Here is a 26521-nt window from a genome sequence, read left to right as displayed (position 1 = left end):
TAAGCATTTTATTGCTGGAATTTAATTCTCTAAATTCCTCATCCATTATTTGAAAAGTTAACAAAGAAGTGACTTATTTTACTCTCATGAAATATAATGATTTAACTTATTGCAGATTAGTATCCTCAAATTCCTTTTAATAGGAGTTCCCATTTTATTTTATTATTATTTTTAGTTTATTCACATGGACAATATCATCTGCTTGTCTATTACACTCACTCTAAGTAAGTGTAAGATTCCTTCATGGATGATAAGGATGGATATGATTTGATAAAAATAAAGCAAAATTGAATAACCTAGATATGCGTAGACTAGGAACTGACATTCAAAAAGCAAGTGACATGTCACAGGACACAAGATGATTGACTTTGAAACACTTATGGTCTTAAGCATTTGCTTCTTACTTTTTTTAGTATGGTTTGCCTTGATTGTATCAAGTGTCAGAATTCGCATCTATGTGGTTTTCTTTTTTGTATCACCATGTACATTCATTTTACTTTATTTTAATTGTTTAAGTTATATATCTTTCCCAATATGTTGTGTTTCCTGAAGGCAGTAACTTTATTATGCTACTGCTATATCCTGTGTACTTAGCACAGTGCCTGCCACACAGCAAGCTCTGAAAGTTATGTATAGAAAGAACAAATTAATAGTTTAAAATCTGTAATTATTTTCTTATGGATAATAAGGATTATTATGTCAAATATTATTATTGCTGTCACATCAGCATATATTTTTTTCCTGAAATATTAAGTCCATAAGAGAATAGATTAAAAGCACTTTCCCCTTAGTGAAGAAAGTAGAAATTAAAAAAAAGTGAATATACAAAATATTGTTAAGTGCGCTTTATAAATATGAATTCATTTGAATATGAACTCTCTAAACAAAGGGAATGTATTTTATATCTTAAGTTTCCTTGAGATCATGGGTGTAAATTTAAATTTATTTAAATAATTGAGCCCTTGAATAAAAGAATTTGATATTAATTTTGCTAATACATTATAATCATACATTATAATTAGAATATTTTTCTAGGAAAAACAAAATATAAGAAATAGGAATAAAATGGGAGTAGAATAAAAATAAGAGAATTTTATATTTATGAAGTATTTCTCAGTTTATTAATCACACTCCCACATATATTCTCATGTTATCTTCATAAAAACTCTTGCAAAGCAAGACGCGTTATCCTCATTTTGTAGAAACTGAGTCTCAAACTTATGGACTCCGTTCATGACAAAGTAAGCTAATGAGTATAGGAACCAGGGCTCAAGCTCATTTCTGCTGTTTTCAAATCCCATCATTTTTTCTACCAAGAGATCTTATGTTTCAGGAGTAGATATGCTGTAGAAGGCCTGCTAGCCAATGTAAGTGCTCATTTTCAGAAAATAGAAAAAGGGGACAAAGAGGTTAAGATTTACTCTAAACATAGTGTCGCATTGCTTAATCAGTTTCTGAGTGATCACTAGCAGCGGTTTGTGCTTCCTCACTACTTGATTTTTATATCATTTCCCCACCTTAAATAGATGCTTAACCTTGATTGACACATTTCTCTACTCTTATATGAACATTTAAAAAGTTGCGTTTAAGAATTTTCAAACACTGATTGCGTTCTTTCACATCTTTTGTGAAGTCTTCTCTTCAACCCCACATTCAAACCTAAATTGGGGATTCCTTCCCATTGCTGACAGATTATCTCATGTCATTTTCCAGAGAGTACTTACCAATTATACTTTAATCGTTTGCATCTCTTTCTCACTTAACTGTAAAGTCTTACAATTTAGTTTATTTAAACATCAAAGGGACAATATGCATACCAGGGACTATGCTAAATTCTGAAGACACAGAGCTAAGAGCAGCGACTTGCTTATTCATCTTTATCTTTAAATGCATCTTTGATGAATTTAAAACATCCTAGGATGAAAACGGATACACACAGATAGATCATCCAGTGCAATGTGGAGGACTTGTTGAGGTAAAGACTGGCACTGCATCAGTAGTGTGCCCTGTGGACAGGGATCAGGGATCATTGGTTTCTCAACAGGAATGGCAAACCGTTAACTACTTTCTATAGCCAAGGAACCTGCATCTGTTTGGTGAAACCAAAATACACTGTTCCTTGGAAGCCAATTTAGATTTATTGATTGGCAGTAAAAATAGCCAGATCCTGGAAGGGTTTTTTGTTTTGTTTTGTTTTATCTTGTCTAGCTGGAAATTCCCACTGTTGACCAGTGTAGACCAAGCTGCACAATTGCAGGGAAATCTTAATAAGCAGATTGATTTTTTTTTTGCAGGGAAATTTTATTAAATATGTTGATTAAATATATAAATATATTAATCTCCAGAAATTATGATGAAGAATTCTTAGACTGAATGCAAGATTTGTGTTTTCTAAAAGATTTTCCAAAAGGTGATTCTGATGTAAATCAAATTTAAGGGGCAAAGCCTGAGTAGTCTTTGAATTACTTTAAGCAGATAAATCACATGTTCAGATTAGATTGAAGGGGAATCCATCTATTAGAAGGGCGGAGGATAAAAACTAGATGCAAGAAAGTTTTAACCTTGAGAGTCCAAACTATGAAAAGCCTCAAAAACTTACTATTCCAAATCTCCGCAACAGCTACTAGGGAGCCTCAAGTAAACTCCCTAGGACCTTATGCCTAGCCACAGGGAACTGCTGCTTAGAATGGCTATTATCACACATGGAACTCTCTGAGAGAGCTGGCAATATCCCATGAGCATGAATAAACATCAGAGAGATGCCGTCTCATAAACAGGCATAAGCATTTGCGAACACAGCAGTAGCTCTGCATGTCCACACTTATCTTAGTGATTATAAGAATTATTCTTATCTTCCCTTCTTGGCCTTCTTTTTTTACAGTGATAATCATTCTCACACTGCTCTGTGCATCCCTGTACATCCCAATCCCCATTCATCTCCCGTCTCCGGAACACTAGCTCAGTGACTATTATATTCTTGCCTATACATTCATCCTTAGGTAAGTCCCTTCACATTTTTTGCCTTAATTAAAATTTAAAGAAACTGTTCTTTTTCAGCGCTCTCAAATATAATCTCTTTTCTTCTTTTGTATCTTCATGAATCTCTAGATGCAAGGACATGGGAAGTTTCCTCCTCATTCATTATTGTTCTTTCTCTCTCTCTTCGCTCTTTAGCTTCTTGCCCTTTCTTGCCTACCTACATTCTGAGATACATTGCTTCAGCCTTTCTCTTAGAATTATTCTCAAATCACTTTCCTCTTATTTTTTTTTCTTCTTATAATACTAGCAAATTCCAAACCTGGATGAGCTTTGATATTTTTGTCTGAAGGACTTTAGCTCAACAGCCAAATGCTGAAGGAGAATACCACAACATTCAGCTGCTTTGTTTCAACAGTTAAATTACTATTCTTGATATTTCCTTGTTTCATTTCTCTAGTAAGCTTACTTTCTTATTCTTACAGGTGATTTCATAACTTCTCACTCCTACAGCTCCACTCTCCCTTAGACAACACCTCTTTTAATTGTCAGCTGATGACCTCACCCCAATCAAGACTGTCATCATATTTTTACCAGGATTGCTTACAACAGTCGGTGGAGTACTGTCTTTGATTCCATACTCACCATCATCAGCCCACACCTCTATTTGTTGTAGAAATGTGCTTAACATTGTATTACTTGCCTGTTTAAAATCTTTCAAGACTTCCCTCTTTAGGTAGAATAAAATCTGAATGTGTATTTATACCTTTCTATGAGGTACATATCTGGCCCTCCCTGTTTCTTCAAACTCATGGTTCTCTAGATATGCTGGTGCTATTTTCATTTCCTTAAATATGCCAAGCTTTGTCCAGCCTTGAGTTTTGTTTTGTTTTTGTTTTTGTTTTTGTTTTTGCCTGGAATGCTCCTTGCCAACATTCTACCCCTACCAAAATATGATTAGGTTTTTCTCTTCCTTTATGTCTCAGGAAAATGTCTCCTTTTCACCAGGATTTCTTTAACCACCTTACCTAACGTAGTCCTTGACTCTTTTATTCCCTATATCAATCCCTTGTTTGTTTTTTACATAGTAGCAAAACAAATGCCTTACAACCTTAATTCAGATGTAATGAAACTGCAATCTGTTTCTGTTTTCTGTTCTGTTTCCTCTCTTGCTCCTGTCTTTATAAATGTGCTTGGGGAAAAATCTAAGTTCTTATCTCCTGTTGGAGTGGGATATTTATTTATCTATATTTTGACTGTACTTATCACATCATGGCAGAGTTTTAATATATGTATTAAACTTCAGTCTTTAAATTTCATGCTTACTTAAATTTGTTTATCTCCCCCAGTATAATAGCAAGGGATTAATAAGGACAGGGACTACTTCATTCTCATTCAGCATTTATGTATTCAGTACCTAGTACTGGATATTGTGTGGATATATATATGTATATATACATATACATATACATATACATATACATTCAGCATTTCATCATCTTTTTGCTTCTTACAGTTATGGGCTCAGAAGTAGGATTCCAAAAATTAGACTTGCACAGACGATTCTTTGCCTCAAGTCTTTTATATATGTCTGGCTATAAGCCAACTGTTATTAAAGTATATTGATTAAAACACTATTTCTGTAACATGTTAGTATACAGTTATCTCTATAGAGAAAAAAAAAACCTGGTCAAATTAATTTGGCAAACGCTGGTTTTAAGAAGGTAATAGGTTTATTTACCACAAAAAATTCTCAAATTGATATGTGAAGCTGTCTTGCAAAATTCCAATTGGGTATACTTATATGGTCTTGAAATCCTTATATATATTTTTAGAATAGTGTTTCATTGTACTAATATATAAAATGCATTAGTTTAGTAAACTCTGTCCTAAATTCTTTTTTTAGTACTCATATTAATAAATTGATGTCATCGCCAGCATTCTGTAGCTTTCAATTCTTTGAAGTTTTAATAGAGGACAGAATTATTACTTTTCCAGTGTAATTCTGATTTTCAATATTTTCAATGGGAAATTACTTGGGTTACCATTTTTAGCTTACCTATTGCAATAGAAAAAAAAAAGAATTACACACCCACTTGCTATGGGCTATTTCTCTAACACCTATCCCCACTCTAGAGGGGCACATGGCTTTGTCTATGATAATTCTTTGTTATGGGTTAGAAGAGCCTAGCACAGCACTCTGACCTGGTTATGTCAGCCCATCAGTCACCCATCAACTCCAACTTGCTTAGCTGATAGACTATCCCAAGGTACCAGTCTTCACTTCCTCTATGGCTGGAATGCAAAAAATAGCTAACCACACTTTATTGTCTACTTCATTTTTATCTTTCCAATAACTTCTAAGATTATCCATACAAACTCTACTCTCCATCCTCTTCATTAGGAAAAAAGGAAAAAACAAATGAAGGTAAAGGTAATTTTATTTCTTATCTCATGATTAGAAACTATGTTTTCTGAAGAAAAAAATACATTTATAATCAATGAATAAATGCATTATACTGCACATCCCCAGGATATAAGAATTCTAATGATCTTGTAGACATATTGTTCTAATCAAAATAGTATTGCATAGATTTTATATCATTTTGTTTTGAGAAAACATTTATTGATGGTATATATTTGCCTTACTTGTATATCTTATAATTAAATACCTTTTAAAATTATATATCATTTTTCTTCTTATGAGCCTTGTATCTCCTGGTCATTATCTTTAATATTTTTATATGTGGGGGTGCCTGGGTGGCTCAGTCGGTCAGTGTCTGACTCTGGATTTCAGCTCTGGTGATGATTTCAGTGTTGTGAGATTGAGCCATGCTAGCACAGAGTCTGCTTAAGATTCTCTCTCTCCTTCTGCTCCCCTCCCCTGACATCAATCAATCAATCCTAAAAATATTTTTATATATGTATATATATAATTTGTATATTTTTAATAATTTGGGTATATATTTCTTTAGTTCAGGGAAATATAAATTTATTAAAATCAGATAGAAAATCATATGGTTGACTTAACTTCAGCCATTATTACTTCTATACTGTTTGAAAACCCACCAAAAAGCTGAGTTAACATAGTGTTAAGTTAGGAAGCAGGTGGATTTGTATTAATTATATCATTTTGTTAGGGACCATGCTTCTGGAATGAGAACATAGGCTATTATTTTATGAAATTATTGATGCCCTGAGGTAAATACAATTTTTACAATAAAATCTTTGATTGATACCAAACTGTCAGGCTTAAGAATAATAAAAAATTGAATATTATATACCTACCACATATACTTTGAAGCATTTGTAAACTCCCTCCCCAGTGTATTCTCTGCGACCTTTGCACACAGGTATCCTGGGACATGAATGCTATGTTTATTATTTCCTGTTTTCTTTATTGTTTTACCCCACATGTATTTATTCCTAAACGACATACTGTTTAGTTGTACATGTTTTTGAACTTGATATAGATCAAACCATGCTGTTTATATTCTTATAACTTGCTTTTTAGAATTGTATTTGGCTTATGGGATTTAGATTAATGTGTGTAATCGTAATTCTGGAACATTCATAGTGTGTAGTGTGCTATAATTTTTATTTATACATTTCACTGTTGATGAACTTTTAGATTATTTTGACTTCTTTCTTTCCCTTTTTTTTTTATGTTAAATGAAAAGATGATAAAAATTCCTGCACATAATTCCTGGTACACATGTGTGATTGGAGTTGCTGATTCATGGGGTATGCAGATGTTCCACTTCATTAATTTAAATTTTCAGTTGTTTTCAAAAGAGGTTTTATGCATTTACATTTTGACTAGCGGGGCATGAGAATTTCTGGATGAATTTTCTTGCTTTCTGTATCCTTAATAAAACAGTATATGTTTTTTTTTTTTTTATTTTCTGCTGATATTGAGGATATTTCTAAATCTCGTGGTGGTTTAATTTGCACTCTCCTCCTTACAAATGAGGTTGATCATATTTTCTAACATTTGAAGCCCATTTATTTTTCTCTGAGTGCTACTTCAACTTCTGTTTTTTTTTGTATTTTTTATCTTTCTCCTACCTATTGAATGAATTCTTTATTCTTAATACTAGTCTTGATATATCTTGCAAAATTATCAAAGTTTGTGGCTTTTCAGTCTCCCTTTATAGCATCTTTTGATTAATGAAATTCTCAATTTAATCTGTTACCCTATATCAAATTTTTTCTTTGTGGTTTGTACTTTTGTGTCTTAGAAATTTTTGCTTTATTCTGTAATGATATAGAGTTTCACCTATATTATCTTAGGAAATTAAATTTTGTTACTGATATGAGGTACGCATCCAGTTTTTTTCTCATGTGGATAAATAGTTTTTCCAACACCAGCAAGGTAGCTTGTCCTTTTACAGTAATCTTTAATACTGCTTTTTGTCTGTCTCATTGTCTGTTTGTCTTTGTTGTGTCCAGTACCAGTCTGAGTTTATTACTTTATAACATATAAATCTTGCTATTAATGCAAGTTTGTCCAGTTATTTTCTTCTTCCTGAGGCACTTGGTTATACTTTTATTTTTTTACCTCCATTAACATTCTGAATCAACCTAACAAGTTACCTCAAAACAAGACCAAAAGAAACCCCAAAACAGACAAATATTGTTGGCATTTGAAAAGAAGTTCACTGAATCTACAGGCATATTTGAAAAGAAATGACATATCACCATTTTGGTATTACTTAATGTTTTATCAATAAATTTTTTATATCTGAGCTTGGTAATTATTGTAGAATGATTTTTAACAACTACTTTAATTCTTTTGAATGGTTATAGAATTATTCAAATTTTTTTATTCTTGAATATATCCATTTTCATAATATGTGCATTTTTAAACTTTTTCTGAATTTTTGGTATGAAATTGAAAAAAAATTATTTGCTCTTTCATCTCTGCTAAATAATAAATATATTTTTTATCCTTTCTTTTTCTCTTTCTTCCTACCTCCCTCCTTTCTTTTCTCTGCCTCTTTGTTTCTGTGTCTCTCTCTCTCACACACACATGCAAGTACATGCATACACATGTGTAGACACACAAACACACACATCTTCTGCAACTCTGCTTTGACAATTCTATTACACCTTTCACAACCCAAGTGGTTTGTTAATCTGTTCTACTGTACTATTATATCCTAAATCATTAATTACTTCTATCATGACTGTTTACTTTTTTCTCCATTTTTATTTTTTTGTTTTTTAATCTAATTTCTATTAGGTGACTTGACTCCTTAATTTGTAGTATTTCCTTTATTTATCAAAAGTTGTAAGTGTATATCCTTCCTTAGTTGAATCCCAACTTTTTTTCCTAGATTTTATTTATTTATTCATAAGTGACACAGAAACATAGGTAGGTAGGTAGAGGGAGAAGCAGAAACATAGGTAGAGGGAGAAGCAGGCTTCCCTGTGGGGAGCCTGATACAAAACTCTTTCCCAGGACCCTGGGATCATGACCTGAGCCAAAGGCAGATGCTCAGACACTGAGCCTCCCAGGTGCCCTGAATCCAACATTTTTATGTAATTTTTTCTGTTCTAACTTTTTCAGTCATATTTTAAGTTTTTCTATGGGATTTTTTTCATGACCCATGAATTCTTTAGAAGTATGCATTCTTAATATATAACTTGGTGATTTTTTTTCATCATTTATTTCAGGCTTAATTACATTGTAATACGAGAATGTGATCTATATTAAACAGACTCATTTAAATTTGATTGCATTCTGGCACTAGTTTGTGTTCAAGGTTTTAAAATCTTTGAAAATCATTCCCCCAGATTATGAAATGTCTTATCTGTATCATTTTTTTCTAGGCTTGTTAATTGTGGTACTCAAATCTCTGTTATTCTTATGGACTTATTTTTCGATCTCCCCTATAGTTTATTGTGAGATGTTTGTTGAACTTTCCTTTTTTGAAGGTGGATTTGTCAGTTTTTACTTATGGTTTTGTTAATATTTGCATGTGGTTCTGTCAGTTTTTCCTTATTTATATTAAAGCTATTTTATTTGATAAAAGTAGATTGGAATTATTATGTCTTCCTTATGAATTAAATATTTTATGATGACATGCTGGCCCTACTTACCTATTTCCTCAGTGTGGCAGATTGTATTTTAGAAAAATGACAGCAATGCTATCTCCTGTCCCATATGCTTCTCTCACAATGTGACTTGGACATCTCCGCCATTGAAATACATTCTTTGCTTTCTTCTTGAACCTGGGAAAGTCATAATTAAGGAGGAAGCAGTACCATGTGCCTCCTAAAACTAGATCGTAAAGGCAGTAACATTCCTTTTCATCTGCCATGCTGTGAGGAAACCCTAACTGAAGAACATGAGGAAACCACATGGAGAGGCCAGATGGAGGTAAGGTCTAAGCTGGTCCTGGCATCCACAGCAAGTCATGGGAGTAATCACTCTTCCAGATGATTCTTACTCTTTGCCAATGGATCATGCCCAGACTTTGAAACTTTCTAACTAGGGCTTCAGATGTTGGGAATGAGGGACAGGCTGTCCCCGTATTCTGTTTGGATTATTGACCCATGGAATCTAAAAAATAATGTTTTAAGTCACTCTTGTGGGGATGATTTATTTTTGTTCAGTAGTGTAATCTGATCACAATTAGTCACATCAGTATTTTTAAATTTATTATTTCTGTCATATGCTACTTAAGATTTAGTACAGTTGTATATAACTGAAGACAAAGTGAGCTGCAGGGTTGCTTTTTATCTCCCGCATAAAAGAAGTCTGGCAAATGCAGTCTAGGGTTGAAATGGCAGCTCCTTAGTTACCGTGGAACAATGCTCCTTATCTCTTTCTCTTATGTCATTTTTAGCACGATGCTTTAATTTTCCTCTTCACCTCATATCCACATGCCAGGCAGCAGGGAGGGAAAATGTGAGGAAGTGCAAAATGGGTCTTCCTTCCAATTGAGTGAATCTCTATTAAAGAGATTTCCTTGAAGCCACAGTTTATGCCTCATTGGCTACACCTACTGCAAGGGAGCTGGGAAAATACAGTTTTAAGTTTGACAAATTGCCATTCTGAAGAAAATCAGTGTTCAGTTACTAAGGAAAACTGAGAGAATATATTTGAAGTACTTTCTACTAGCATTTTTTGCTGCAAGTGGTATATCTTTTGTTTTATTCTAGCTATATCTTTATTGTTCTATTATGTCTCCTATATATGGAATATTGCTGGATTTTTTCAATTGGACCATTTTTATATTTTATTAATACATTCATATTTATTGTGATTAGACTCATATTTATAAATTTATTTTGTTTTCTTTCTCTTGTTTATTGTGAATCTTTAAAACTTTTACAAGCACACAGACTTACTAGGGACTAAACGTAATCAGTATCTGCATTTCTCTGGAGGGGTGCAAGGACTGCAAAATAATGTAATTCCTTTCTAGTTATATGTTATTTTCCTATATTTATTTCTTTTATTTTAAATCCTCACATATTATAAAATCCTAGTGTTGACCTAGATTTATCTGTATGTCTCTTATTTTCTTTCATCAGTGTTCTTTCTTACCTCTTAGACTTCATTTTAGAGATAATTTTCTTTTCCTTGAAAAAACATCCTTTTGTCATTTCTTCATATTCTTTCCAGGTTTTATAGACTCTGTTTTGACTAAACATGTATTTATTCTTGAAATACAATTTCATGAGACATACTTTTTAACTTAATATTTTGAAGTCATCGTTCCACTGTTTCCTGGTTGCTATTACTTTCATTATTGTTTTTGTTTTTCTTGGTATGGTTAACTATAGGAATAACTGTCTTTCTACATTTCTTTTTCTTCATTCAATATTTTTGGCTAGGCAACCACTTTGCTAGATACTGTTTCAGATTCTGAAGATATAACATTAGACAGAACATCACTGTCCTCATGAAACTTAGAAATTTGTCAACAGAAAAGATATTGATAGACAATTGCATTAGAAATAGTGATATGTACAGTGTATAATGATGTGAATCCTATGGTAGCATCCAGTAATATTTATCCTCTAGCGATCCAGGATTTTTTTGGTTCTCAGCATCTTAGATGTAACGTGTGTGTGTGTGTACACTGAATGAAAAGAATGATAAAGAATTAGTTTGTTGATGAGGGATGACTATATGGCCTATGGCTTTGTAATTTTATCTTCAACACCAAAATATATAGTAACAAGGAAGTTGTTTTCTGGAAGGATTATTTAAAAAATATTCAGAAGGTAATGTAATTTTTGAAACCTTCATAATGTTACAAATTTAAAATTAAAACTTAGCTTAAAGACTCTAATCAAATATTGAAAATAATGACAGTTTGCTTCTGACAGAACCAAAAAGCAGCTAGTGCCAGTGGAAATAAAGAAGTATGATATCAGAGAGGAAGGATATCCAATGAACATGTATGGTATCTAGTACAATCTTAATGTCTGTCTTAGATGGTTCTTTTGACTATAGGTAGGTGCATGAGGTGACCTCTGTTGCTCTAGAAAAGAGAAATTTATTGTTAAGGAAATGATACAAATATAGAAATCAAAATACAGCAGGTCTTACTGTGTTCAAAGAAGGAAACTGGAGAGCTGTTAGCAAAGAATGACATTCTCTAAGGAAGATTCGGTTTGTAATTCTTTTTTTCTCTCTTTTTCTTCTATTTGTTAATCTCTTGAGGATATTGGCTTGTTTCCTTTTTTTTTCTTTGTCATAAACTTTCTATTTTCTAATAATTTTAGATTCAAAGCAAAGTTGCAGAGATAATTCAGAGTTTCCAGTAAACCCTTGCCTAGTTTCCTGTAGTGCTAACACCTTATGTTGGCATAATACATTTGTCAAAATGAAGAAATCAACATTGAAATATTCAAAGGTTTTTAAAATAGTGTTTTTAAAGATTTTATTTATTTGTACATTTTTTATTGGAGTTTGGTTTGCCAACATATAGCATACACCCAGTACTAATCCCATCAAGTGCCCCCCTCAGTGCCTGTCACTCAGTCACCCCAACCCCCCCCCCCATCTCCCTTTCCACCACCTCTTGTTCGTTTCCCAGAGTTAGGTGTCTCTCATGTTTTTTATTCTTTCTTTTCTTTTTCTTTAAGATTTTCCTTTTTTTTCTGAGAAAGAGAGCGAGTGGCATGAGCCCGATCATGAGCAGTAGGGGCAGAGGGAGAGGGACAAGAAGATTCCCCACTTTGTGCAGAGCCCCATGTGGGCTTGATCCTGGGTCTGGATCCTAGGACCCTGAGATCATGACCTGAGCCAAAGTCAGACACTATCTAACTGAGCTGCACAGGTACTCCAGGCGTGTTTCCAGTAGCTGCTGGATTTCCCTTATTCTTTCATTTAGATTCTCTTTACTCCTCTTATTTCTATCCCATAATGATTACCATAGCTTCTTCCACATGACAACTTTGGGTACGTTATTTTTGCTACTGCTGGAAAGTGGCATTTTTTTTTCTATATCTCATAGTCAGTTATTTCTGGGGGAGGTGATCTGTTTGGCTCTGCTTATATTGTTGAACCAGGTCACAACTCTATTCACTAGTCAGATTATGAACCAATTTTCCTTGATTAGTTTTCCACATCTCATCAGTTGAAGCTAGTATTTAGGGAAATCATATGGAATATAACTCGGCAGAGGCAGTTGAGAGCCTTCATAGAAGTACACGTAGTGCTTATATGTGTACATGTATGTTTCATTATTGGTAGCTCTTTGAGATCAAAAGTTTGATATTAGGTTCGTTGGCAAAATGATTCAGATGTTCTTTACTTGTCAAAAAATTCCCAGTAAGATTAATAGGATTAAGACTTTAAGTTGCTACTTATTATGGAGGTTGTTTCCTTAGTCTGTTGCTCACCAAATAGCATAATGATGACTGTTAAACTTATGAGTATATTTCCTTTTGTATATTTTTAATAAATGTTTCTTTTAGAATAGTTTTAGAATCACAGAATGAGGGGAGTCTGGGTAGCACAGTCAGTGAAAGCGTTTGTCTCCTGATTTCGGCTCAGGTCATGATCTCATACTCCTGGAATGGAGCCCTGTGTTGGCTCCACACTTAGTGTGGGGTCCACTTGGGTTCTCTCTCTCTTTTCCTCTGTCCTTTCTGCTTGTGCCCTCTCACTCTCTCTCTCAAATTAATAAATAAATCTTTAAAAGTTAAATAAGTAAAGATTAAAAAAAGTACAGAACTATTGCAAATATAGATTTCATATATGCCCACACCCATTTTCCTCCACTAGTAACATTTTACATTAGTATGGTATATTTTTCACAATTGATGAGGCAATATTGATACATTAATATTAACTAACGGCCATAATTTATTCAGATTTCTTTAGTTTTTCCATAATGTCATTTTTTAGTTCCAAGTTCCCAACAGAAATACAATATTGCACCCAATAATCATGTCTCCTCAGGCTCTTCTTGATTACCTTTGTTTTTTCTTTTTCTTCTTCCTTCACTTGAAGAAAAAAATTCTAGGCTTTTTTTTTTATTCGTCTCAAAATTCTTATTGATAGAACTTCAGAAAGTGTTTTGTAAATCTACAGTAAGATTAAAAGCTTAATTAATTCTTTGGCTTAATGGAAGTATGAAATCATATGCAAAATGGAGAGCAAGGGTAAAAATATCCATAAAAAATAAACCATTATTTTAAAAAAGAATGACATTTAATGCCTTATGATAATAATATTCTCGTTGAAATTGTTTTATTTTGCACATATATTCACAAAGTTTTGCTGATGAAATAAATTATTGCTACATTTAGCATGTACTTAATTAAACATTATAAAAGCTACAAGTCATGTTTGTTTAAAGCCCTTTCATAATTTTAAATTTAATTATCTGAAAATTATCAATCACTTTATTAGTCAATACTTGAAATTGCATGCATGTCAGTATAATTATTAATGCCAGCCCATTTACCAGCTCATTTACTCTGGCTATGCACAATTTTGTGTGACATTTAAAAAAGAACACTGTTTTCATAATGATACAATCATTTTTCTGAAGATCAACAAAAGATCTATTTCTTATAATTCTGTTACTTATTGTTTTCCTGACTAAATTCATAGACTGAGAGGAACCAGATGGTAATGGAAAATATACCAGTGGTAGTCTATTTAATTGGTATTTTAAATTGTTTTTCTTTCTACTCAGAAGAATCTATATTTTATTTCTTTTACTGCTAGAAAGCAAGAAAATGCAATCTCTTACATTTTATGATACTTTTTCATCCATTTTTCATTTGAATCTCACAAATATTCTGTGATATAAGTAAGGTAAACATAAACTCAACATAACCAGGGTTCATCCACCTTTGAATATAAATGTAAGCAAATAAATATTAATACACATATTTACTGGCTCATTTAACTATATTTGCAAAATGTAGGACCTCCATTTCTTTCCTCACAAAGTTCTTTTTTATTGCGTGCTTTTTGATGAAGTTCAATCTTAAAAAGCTATGGGGGAAAATGCAATTTTGATGCTGACATTTTAAATACACTTATTATTTGATTGATTTTTCTTAGACTTTATACATTCCATCTGCTTTTTCTTTGCATCATTTATTTCTTCATTCAAAGACATTTATATAATGCCTACTATGTACCTGCCTCTGCTTCCTATGTGGTGGTGTTAGTGTTAAATAACAGACTAGTTTTGCCTTTACAAATTTTGTATCTTTATAGCAATTGATAAATCATAGGCAGGTAAATAAGACATATGATAATTTCAAAAAGTGATAATTGCTGTGATGAAAATAAAATACTGCTATGTGAGAGATTAACGTGATTGTTACTTCAGTGATATGTAAATTAAGATTCAGTGATGAGAAGGAGCCAGTCCTGAGGAGCTAGAAGAATCAGATTCCAATGAAAAGGAACAGGAAGGGATGCCTGGGTGGCTCAGCAGTTGGTTAGCCCAGGGCAAGATCCTGGAGTCCCAGGATCGAGTCCCACATCAGGCTCTCTGCATGGAGTCTGCTTCTCTCTCTCTCTCTATGCCTTTCATTAATGAATAAATAAAATCTTAAAAAAAAAAGGAACAAGAAGTCCAAAATCTGAAGGAAGGAAGAAAAGAAGCTTGGAGAACATGAATGTTTCGAAAGAAATATATGGCTGCAACCTAGTGAGTGAAGGGAGGAGCTTTTCCTGAAACAGTTTGAGGAAAAAGACCAGATAGCACCACTCCCAGAAAAGAAAAAGAAGCAATAATAAATTTTATATAAAGGCAGCCATATCACTCAATATCAAAAAAAAAACTTTCTAAGTTCCAACCATACTCAGATTTTCCTTTTCTCTAGTGTAGCATATTCTTTTAAGGTCTTTACTTTGCTATCTATCTCCTTCACCTTCTTCTCTCCTTTAAAAAACCCTTATTCATCTTTCAAGACAAGCTAATATATCCTCTTCTCTGGGGAAATACTCTTGACAACCTCAGGAATGAGCTCTTGGAGCACTCTGTGAGAATCTTTTTTTTTTTTTGTGGAATTTATTACATCGTAATTTGCTCCCCACCCTTCTTCATCCCCAGTTACAAGTTTGTCAATGAATGGGAATTGCTTCATTCATTTTGTATGCTTTTCCTCCTAACTACAACCACTTTGGTAAATCGAATAATTTGTAAAATAATTATTGGTCAAATATATAAAGAATAATTTTAAAAAATATTTTAAATATTTATTTGAGAGAAAATGGGCAGTAGGGAGGGGTGGAGAGAGAGAGAGAGACAGAGAGAGAGAGAGAGAAGCAGACTCCTTGCTGAGCCAGGAGCTCGATGCAGGGAGATCATGACCTGAGCTGAGGGCAGACAGACATTCAACCAATTGAGCCACCCAGACACCACAAGAATAAATTAATGATCGAGATAATTGTAAAGGAAATGCATTTTAGAAATGTTTACTATTTAATTTTATTTGAGATTAATACAAACTGGCAAATGAAGTTGTAAAGTAGTACAGAAGAAATGTATGATTCTAAAAAAAATCATTCCAATGGAGTTACAATGAATGCATATTGGTTATATTTTTATCAGGTTTATGGAGAAATACAGAAAGGTGAGAGTGACTTAGCTTCTCATTTAATTGCCTACAAAGTAGGTATTTGGGGTCATTTATATCCAAATATTTGAATCAATTATGTGTCATATTCTTTGGGAGAAAGGAAAAAAAAAAAAGAACACTGACCATTTTTAACTTACTTGGCATTTTTTTCTTGAGGCAAACCTGAAAGCACACATTGTAAAAAGTAGATTCTAAGTAGCCTGCTGGCTGGAATTTCAATATTTTCTCAAGTTCACGACTCTCTCATTGTAGAGCACACTTCAGGATGTTTGGTCAGTCTTTGACAGTTTGGTGACAACTTTACCATCAACTGCTAATGTCAACTGAATTTGAGAAGTTAAAAAGAAATTCTATAAGACAATGAACAGTGTCCACATGTTTAGAGACATTGCATATATTGTTAATGTTAGTGACACCAGTTATATGTATATTTTTAAAATTTTTCTTATTTCCAGAAAATAAAGAGTTCAGTTGCTCACGTGTTGATGATCGATTGATTACTTTGAGAGACAAAACTTATTTAAACAGATAAGGAATTGTTTAAAGTCACTTTATGCTTTTGAGCAAAGATGGATCTGTGAACAAAGTATAAGTGAAATTTTCAAATAACTATGCAATTTTAGCTAACAGCCAAACTATATTTAGCTTTACAATATAAAATACTAAAATTGAAAATACCTCGTTTGATGTAATGTAGTATTTCTCCCAAACTGATAACCCGGACATGTATGTATATATATATACACATACACCCAACAGCCTTAGGTCCCATAGGAGCAAGAGTTTTCAATGTTAAAAGATCTGAGTACTAAATGGAGAATATCCCATTGCCCACACATTGCTATTTTTCAAATATAGACTCAGAAAATGTGTGTGAGCTCTTCTCAAGTGTTATTAGAATGAACATACAATTCCAAAAGTAAGTACAGGTAAATATTTCTGAGATAATAGAGGGGGTACTGAGAGTGATGTCATGGTATTTTATATTGGTTCAATGACCTCCTTTTATTTTATTTTATTTTATTTTATTTATTTTATTTTATTTTTAAAGATTATTCATGAGAGACAGAGAGAGAGAGAGAGAGAGAGAGAGAGAGAGAGAGAGAGAGAGAGAGAGAAAGGCAGAGACACAGGCAGAGGGAGAAACAGGTTCCATGCAGGGAGCCCGACATAGGACTCGATCCCGGGTCTCCAGAATCAGTCCCTGGGTCCAAGGGGGTGCTAAACCGCAGAGGCATCCGGGCTGCCCCTAATGACCTCCTTTTAGAAAGAACTTTGGGTCATCATGCACCATGATAACAGAGGCCAGTAACACTTTCATACTGTACCCCCACATGTTGGGAGTCTTTCAGATTAGGTGTTACAAGGACAGTTTGAATTTGACCAGGATATACCTTGCCATTTTATCTTTAGTTCTTCATCTCCTACCCTGTTAATAATTCATTTGATTTTACTTAACATCAATTTGGTGACCAAAGTTAGAGAACTTTTTAATCCTATAAGGAGTACATTTAATTCAGGAACTTTGTAATGTATCAAGATTAAGGAGGAGGAAAAATATCATTTCTAAATAGAGACAATGAATACACAGATTTTAAAATGTGTAAACACAATACTTAATGTGTGCATATTTTATTTGATTGTTGAATCATAATATTTTAGTTAGTTTTCCTATTTATATTGTTTCCAAATTTGTAATAATATAAATAAAATCACAATATTATCTTTGTGCCTGAAGTCTTGAATGATTTCCTCAAAACAGCTTTTAAAAAGATTTGGTAAGGTGTAAGTTATGAATATTTTTAAATTTTTGACAAAAACACATTGCATTAGTTGTCCCATAGAAATTATTCAAAATTGTGCTCCATGATTGTATGATTACTAGTGTCATACACTCTTAGCCAGACTATTGTGGAATTTAATTGTTAGTGTGTAAATAAGTGATTCTTAATTTTTTCTTTTTTTAAAATTTTTATTTATTTATGATAGTCACACACACACACACAGAGAGAGAGAGAGAGAGAGAGGCAGAGACACAGGCAGAGGGAAAAGCAGGCTCCATGCACCGGGAGCCCGACGTGGGATTCGATCCCGGGTCTCCAGGATCGCGCCCTGGGCCAAAGGCTGGCGCCAAACCGCTGCCACCCTGATTCTTAATTTTTCAATTAACATTGGTCTATAATGAGATGGGAAATTGTATTAGTTACTTGTATTTTCCCTGATGCAGAATTCTTCCCCCTTACCTGATGGGTCTTGGTGTTTTCATTGTCAGTATGTGGCTGGCTTTATAATTTTGGTGAAATCTCTTGAATTTATATTCATTTTCTTTTTTTTCTAAAAAAGATGTATTTATTTGAGAGAGAGAGAGAGCACAAGCAGGAGGAAGAGCAGAGGGAGAAAGAGAAGCAAACTCCATGCTGGGCCCAGAGTCTGATGCTGGGGCTCAATCCTCTGATGCTGAGATCAAGAGACGCTTAACTGAGTCACACAGCTCTCCCTGTATTCATTTTCTTGTGCAGATTCAAGCATAGCCTTTCTCTTCTTGGGCATTTTCACCTACTTTATGTGAAAATAAATATTTTTTTGAAACCTTGTTTGTAGGTAGCTGGACTCTACCTGACAATCACTGGGGCATTTCAGATACATGAGGTAGCCTCTCAATAGCTATGCAACATTTGAGACATCATAAACGTATTTTTAAAGATTTGCCTAATTAATTGTACCCCTACCTTTACTTCCATTTTCAGAATTTCTTCACTTTAATTAATTACTTCATGATTATGTTACATCTTGCTATAGTTTAATTTGTTTTGTACTTCTTTTTTGTCATTTTCTTTGCACATGCAGTTTATTCTCTGCATTGTAAACTCTTCTTCATTAGGAAAGTGAAAAGTGAACTTAAGTGATGTCTTAAATACTCCATCTTCAAGATGTTTTATGATTTGAATTTTTAAAGACAGGGACTAACTCTTTCACTTCTTTATTATCCAGCACTAGATAAAATAGTAGTGTGCACAATAAACACTTAATATACCAGAGAACTGTAGCTGCTTATTAACTACATGGTTATTGCTACTTATTGTTATGATCCTATACGTGTTATATTTGGTTCATACACACACACACACACACAATTCTTTAATCTCTTCAGAAAGACAGCAAGTTTGTTCAGGAGTTGTGCTATTTCTTTGCAGAACCTCCCAAACACTTTGTACTCAGTAAGTGATCAATAAATGTTTTTGAGTTATCGATTAAAATAACTAGAAATTTTGTCTTGTTAGAGTGCTGACAATAAAGGGCAAAGAAGTAAAAATTAATCTGAAATGTGAGGCAGAATTTAAGGGTAACCAGACTATATATAGTTCAAATCTAGTTTTCTTTTTTTTTATCTTGGTTGAAAATATAAACTAAAAAAATATAAATATAAACTAAATATAATTTTTAGAAAAGCACCCTTTGTCCATCTTCTGATTTTTTTTTTGCAATTACTAAATCAATAGAGGATACTCTTACCTGTTTGGAGGTCTTGAGCAAAATATTTATTTAGAAATCTCAACACTGTTTCACATCAAATCTTTGCTCTACTATTCATTTATGGAATGGCTGTAGCTATTTTCCCCAAATACATTATGTTCCACTGTGTAATGTGTAGACCAAATTTGTCCACCTAAGATTTCTACCATATTTTTTCTAGCTTTTAAAATTAATGTGTACTAATATGGACATATAAAATGTAGGCAGAGAGAGGAAAATATTTTCCAGTGTGTCCCGTTTTCTTTCACATACAAACATTCTTTAAAGATTCAATGAGGGAGCTATTTTGTTTTTAATATAAAAAAATAGATGGATTTTAAGACAAACATAAAGCTTTTCAGTAGGTTCATAAGTAGTTAGAATAGAAGACTATAAAGTCTTCTTCAGTGAGAAATTAAGGAATTATTAATGGCACAATAGTGTATTCTGAAACTGGCAAGTGATATTTTGGGGGTATAAATATAGCTTATATCAGAAGAGCCTCTGGAATACAAAATCCATTTATTTTTTTATTGTTGAATATGACAGGATCTTCCTATAAATATAACACGCATTTTACAGACTTCATGCTTATAATATGCATTTGGTTTTAAAAGTCTTGTATGAAAATCAGTTGTTTTTTTACCTTATAGACACGTTTTATATGGTTGTATGCCACATGTATATGAATGTGGACAGACAGACACCCTACTAAGAATCATGAGTACCTCTCCATCTTGGTGCTATGCTCAGGTGAGAATCAGTATTTGCTTGCCTATGAACCTTTTATATGCAGATTGGCAAAGAAACCCATCTATGTACAAGGGTATAGGGGAGAATTAATTTGAATGAAGACTTGCAACGACAAAGCAAATTTCTTAGACCTAAGATCAAATTTCAAAACAAAACAAAGAGTTTTAAAACAATCACGTGGATAGAATTATTTTATTATTTTCATCCAGTGGCTAAGTAAACAAAAGTTATGTGGATTTCTTCTTTACTCGCTGCAGTATCAGTAGTGCCTAGGGCAGTGTACCTTGTACAAGAGGAGGCAATCAATAAATATATACTGAATGGAAAAATGAATAAATATAAAGTGTATATAAATATATCTGCACACATGAATATTAATGCTTGACTGAACTAGACTTTTAGCTGTAACAAGAAGAAACATTGGTTCGTTTGTTAGCTAAGATACTATTTGAAGACTAAACACCTTACCTTCTACTGACAGGCACTTATGACTGATGAAAGCTGGACAGTTTGCTTCAAATGATTCAGAAGTATAAATAGGACTAACAGAATTGAATGGGCTTTTCCCCTATTCTGGGAGAATGAGCATCAATTCCATCTTTTTTGGAGGCAAGTGCAGTGTTTCTGTTATTCTGTCTTTTGTTTCTACCTTGGCTGTCCCTTCTGAAAGCATCTGTCACACTGTATTCAGTTCACTCTGCATTCTGTTAATGCTTTGAGCTAGCTGTAGGGTATCTGCTTGGGAGCAACTAGAGGTACTCCCAGTAGGGACCAGTTACATGCAGGAAAGAATAAGCAAAACTACCCACAGAGGTACTGGCTTCCAACAATTTTGCAGAAGTGTGAAGATTTACAGTAGAAAATAAAGCACCTCATGCTGGGTCTGGCTCCAAGCCTCCCCGGAGAACCTTCCATTTAGGCAGTCTCTTTTATCCTGTGAGCTTAGTGTTCTATCTGAAGGAGTTTAAGTTTCATATTAACAAATTGGCTTAATTATTTTTAACCAAACTGTTAACTACCTGCAGTGACTTCAGAAAAATCTCCCAACAAGTTTGAGTTTTTCTTTCAATAGGAAATTAAACAAAGCTGTGAACAACTGAAGAGAAGGACCGTGGAGTCCTCTCCCAAGGAGAGCCTGAGTAGCCAGGTGGGTAGCTTACAGGCAAGCACAGTTCCAAGAAACAACAACAACAACAACAACAACAATGACAACAACAACAACAGAACCAAAAAGGATCTAAGCTTGCCCACAGCAACAAGGTTTGTTTATCACAAAAGACTTCTTTCCATTATGTTGTTTAAATTTCTAATTTGGTAGCCATCAAATTAGAAGCACTGAGGTATGTTAATTGAAGTGTGTTCTGCCAAATTCCTGAGAGCATATAGATATGAATATTTTATTACAAAGGATTCGGGGCAAAGAAAATCAATCTGGTGGGTTTCATTTTGCCCACTGGTGTGGCAGTATTCATTTAAAACTAATTGTGGTCAAGAATTAGTTTCTTTTATTCAATATTGACACATATTTATATCACATCTATGCAATGTTATATTTACTTCTCTAAGCATCAAAAAATGGAAAGGTTTAAAATTATAAAATATTTCATCCATGACTATTGACTACAGAACATTCATAATCTTAGTAAAAATATAAAAATGTATTTATTGCTACCATTTTATCTCATATAATGTTAGAAACATGAGGCTTATCCATTTTTGATCATGATGATATTAAATATGATTTTGCTTTATACTGAGCACATTCATAAGCATAATCATATATATATTTGTTTTTCTATAATGTAATGATCATTGTTTTATTCTGCTATGGAAATTGGTAACTTTATTTTGTTAATCAAAATCTGGAATACTTGGGCAGCCCAGGTGGCTCAGCAGTTTAGCCCCTGCCTTCAGCCCAGGGCCTGATCCTAGAAACCCAGGATTGAGTCCCGCATCGGGCCCCCTGCGTGGAGCCTGCTTCTCCCTCTGCCTGTGTCTCTGCCTCTCTCTCTCTCTCTCTCTCTCTCTCTCTCTCTCTCTCTCTGTGTGTGTGTGTGTCTCTCATGAATAAATAAATAAGATCTTAAAAAAAATCTGGAATACTTCCAACAGCCACCAGTCTGGGAGATAAACTTCTAGGGCAATTGAGCGGTACTTTCTAAGAGATGCATATGGCTGACCAAGATGTCCTTAATATTCCTCACAGCTTGGCTACACTCTGGACAGGTTTCTTTCCAACACTTCCTTTACTTGGTGCATTGACTTTAGAAACCTTGTAATTAGAGATTCTTTCCCTGATCCCTTGAGATGTAAACTTTTCCCAGCTTATTTCCGGTTTTATAATGCATGGAAGTCTTTCTCAAGGACTGAGAGCCATCCCTTTGAAATGTAATTATGTAATCACCAAGGAAGGTAGAGCCCCTATCTCTTAGTTTCAGTGGAGGGTAGGGTGGGGGGGGGTGGGATAGGGAGGGATCCTAACTTCAATGAGAGAGAATTGACAATTAGCAAACATAAATAGTTTAATCCTAGACATGATTTCCTGCAAAGTCCTCCAGAAAAAAACAATAATTTTTCCTTTATTTCATCCCAGCATTTAAAAATCCGCTTGAGAGGCATCTGGATGGCTCATCAGTTAAGCAATCAAATGTCTCCCTTTGGCTCAGGTCATGATCTGAGGGTCCTAGGATCTAGTCCATGGTAGCTCCTGTCTGCTTCTCCCTCTACCCAAGCCCCCTACCCATGCTGTTTCTCTCATGCTCTCATAAATAAATAAATAAATAAATAAATAAATAAATAAACAGTAGATAGTCTTAAAAAATAAAATAAAAATCCATTTGACTTTTGTTTCAGAGGAGTTATGCTCAGTCTCTCTCTCCTACTTCAGTAGATTTGAGTAATTTCTTCCTTGCCTGTTTGACTTCATTTAGTGCAATTTTTTGGTTGAGGTAGCAAATTTTGACAATTAGTGTAATAAGAAAACCAGATCAAGAATAAAATATTTAAAAAAGTGATGGGTGGTCTACATGGAGGAAGAAAAAACTATATAATGTTTATATATTTGATAATTGGATAATGATAAGGATAATACAACAGCAATATCACCTTTTGTCCCTTAAGAATTCTATCTATCGTCTATCGTCTATCTATCTATCTATCTATCATCTATCTATCTATCATCTATATAAATATATATAAAACTTTTCTAAAATGGGGCATTGGGTCCACAATGATAGAGGTAAAACAGTTGAGTTAGAATCTACAATGCTGGACACTTATATTGTTTGTTTTTTAAGCTCTTCATCAACAACACTAAAATTGTTACTAATCATTAGATAAAGACGGTATATCTTGGATTTTTGCTAGGATATCAATTTAACACCTCATGTTGAATGCACATACTACTGACCTGAGACTTAGATTACTACATAATGTCCATGAGCATTTTCTTGGTTGAATGTCTGTTTTCTTGTACCCTTTTAAGGCTATTTGTCTAGTTTGAATACTGCTGACTGTGTCATTCTTTGATAGAACTCTATGTTTTTGAATTTCTGGAATTAGCATGGGTTGTTTTGGATAGTTTCTTTATCCTTTTATTCTCCTTTCAATTTGTTTCTTTAGGGAATGGTTTGTGCTTTGCCAAGTTACTTTCTGATTCCCCTGGGGCTTGTTTGAAATCCTATTTAGCTTTATATTTAGATATTTTTAGTGTATAACATTATTCAATGCCGTGGCCTGTAGTGTCGTATGTATGCAGACGATACTCAGATATTCTTTCCAGTCCCTGCAGACCTATGAAGCGGCTTGATGTTTTGCATAATTGTCTGTGTGATATTCAAGCATGGATGTCTTCAAATTTCCCTGAATTTAGTACAGATAAAATTGGGTTGCTACTGATTGGTTCCCTAGTATAAGTGTTTAAAATGTAATCTATGCTGCTAACTTTAAAGAGGTGATTTTCTTTGTTCTAAAATCAAACTTTTTGACCTTAGGGTTACTGTAAAGTTGTATGTGTGTGCATGTGTGTGCTTGTATGTGTGGCGCATGTGTGTTTTATTAACCGTATGGTTTCCTTTCTGCACCTACTCAGTGCACGCCTGTCACATAAAGACTTCCTGATTCTGGAGGAGTTTCTGCCACAATTTACAATCACTGACCTCCATCTCCCACCTTGCAGACTGATTGTAATAGATCATATCCTTCCACACCCTGCTCTTCAGCCAGGAAATCTATTCTTTTATGCATGAGAGCTTTAAAATTGCTGTTGATTTGTAAGGTTCAACTAAAAAACTTATTTGTTTGATTTAGCCTTTTAAATATTTATCGTATCTTCTTTTATATAAAGTCCCCCTAGCACCATGGGATGGACACGTGAAGGACACTCATAAATGTAAATTGAGTTGATTGATAAGCCATGTGAAGTGCTTGCAGAAAGTACTATTTTACAATGAGAAGGCCTGTTAATGAGTCCATGGTGATTCTGAGCTGTGAATAAATGTATATCTAACATATCTTCCCACTAGGTAGCCAAAGAGTGTACAACATTTTGGATACTGCATGAAGTAAATGGGATAGAGTAAAATTCCTATGAAATGGTCTCAATTCATTAGTCTGGTATAGTTTAGGTATCACTTTAACTAAAAGCTATTCAGGATGATAATTGGTGCTTTCTTCCAGTCCTTTAAAGAAATGGGACTTTACATTCCTGTTTGGTAGCCTGCAAAAGTTAAGTTAGTTGAGTCTGTATTAAATACAAAAATGCATTTAATTGAGAGACCATAACCTAGAAATATCTGAAAGCAATACTTGCCTTGCCATGAATTTTCTGAAGTTGATGGAGCTTTGTTGTTAAGAGTTAACAATGTAAATACATGTGTTGGTTAGAGAGGGTTACCAGAATTGGTAGGAAGCAGAGGCACAGATGGTTTGCAGAGCTCTTGTGTGCAGGCCTTTTTAAGGCCTGGAAAGTTAATGATTCACCAAAAAGAAGTCTGAACACATCTGCTATCTCCCAAGAAGTGCAGGTGACTTGGAATGCTGCCATCATAGCTTGGCTAAAAGACCCACCCACATAGTAAGAATATAAAACTTGTTATCAACAAGGCAAATAAAATTATATTTTTCTGTCAATGGTGCAAAGATAATTAGACCTCAGCACAGTGCGCCTTAGATGTTCTTCACTTACTTTGGGATAAACTAGGATACATGAACTTTGTTCCCAGCTGGAAGCATCAGCATGATCAGAACTGTCTATATCTCAGGTTCTCAAAGACTGCAACGTAGAAGCAGTTATTTATTTATTTTTAAATATTTTATTTATTCATAGAGATGCAGAGAGAGAAAGAGAGGCAGACACAAGCAGAGGGAGAAGCAGGCTCCATGCAGGGAGCCTGACGTGGGACTTGATCCAGGGTCTCCAGGATCATGCCCTGGGCTGCAGGCGGCGCTAAACCCCTGCACCACCGGGGCTGCCCAAGGAGCAGTTATTTATTGCTTGCTCAACACATACCAAAATTTATCTACCTGCATTATTTCCCATTATTACATATACTATGTGATACTCCCAGGCATCTGCTTGGTAAGAAATAATAAATTTCAGGATGTTTTTAAAAAAAACTTTGTCCCTCTCCTCCTCCTTCCTCCAACTTTCAAAGTGTCATTCTTGCACTCCCACCAGAGTCATCTGTATATCTTGCACACTTCTCATATTCTTGTTATTTGCTGTGGCTACTGAACAAATCAGAAACAAGTGAAGGATTTTTACACTGGCCAGCTCCAGCCATCATTCTTCACATAACTAAGTTACCTTTGTCATGATTTGTGCTATCCTATAGTCTTTTTGGAGAAATTTCTGTGATATAACACAATAATAATAAATATTTATTTGATCTAAAAAATTCTTTGATATAACAAAATATATATTATTGTGATATAATGCAATAAAATTAAATATTCAGGTTATTTTTATTTTCCATAGGCACTCTATATTGGGTTAGTGACATATTACCAAACTTTTTTTTTAAATAAACAAATGAAAGAAACCTCAAATTAGGAGGGATTAAATTACTTGCCAGACTCATAGTTGGTAAGAATTGGGAGCATTTTTTCCCTCTTTATGCTACTTCCACTGAGTCAAATCTGTGAATGCAGAGTAAGAGGGACTGAATAACTTGATAGCAGAATATTCATAATGCATCTGTCA

The 26521-nt window shown here is 33.9% G+C and overlaps 1 long non-coding RNA gene across 2 annotated transcripts in view; it reads left to right on the top strand.

Moving 5' to 3' along the window:
- Positions 1–21449: 21449 nt before the first annotated feature.
- The window catches only part of LOC129516647 (uncharacterized), a 147260-nt gene continuing 142188 nt past the window's right edge, over positions 21450–26521 (top strand). For both annotated transcript variants that reach the window (XR_008665814.1, XR_008665815.1), the window contains exon 1: positions 21450–21579. This is a non-coding gene — a long non-coding RNA (uncharacterized LOC129516647). The remainder of the gene's footprint in view (positions 21580–26521) is intronic.

This window comes from Nyctereutes procyonoides, unplaced genomic scaffold (assembly GCF_905146905.1).
Source record: "Nyctereutes procyonoides isolate TBG_1078 unplaced genomic scaffold, NYPRO_anot_genome, whole genome shotgun sequence".
Lineage (NCBI taxonomy): Eukaryota > Metazoa > Chordata > Mammalia > Carnivora > Canidae > Nyctereutes > Nyctereutes procyonoides.
The sequence above is the reverse complement of the archived record's forward strand: the minus strand, read 5'-3'. Positions and strand labels throughout refer to the sequence as shown.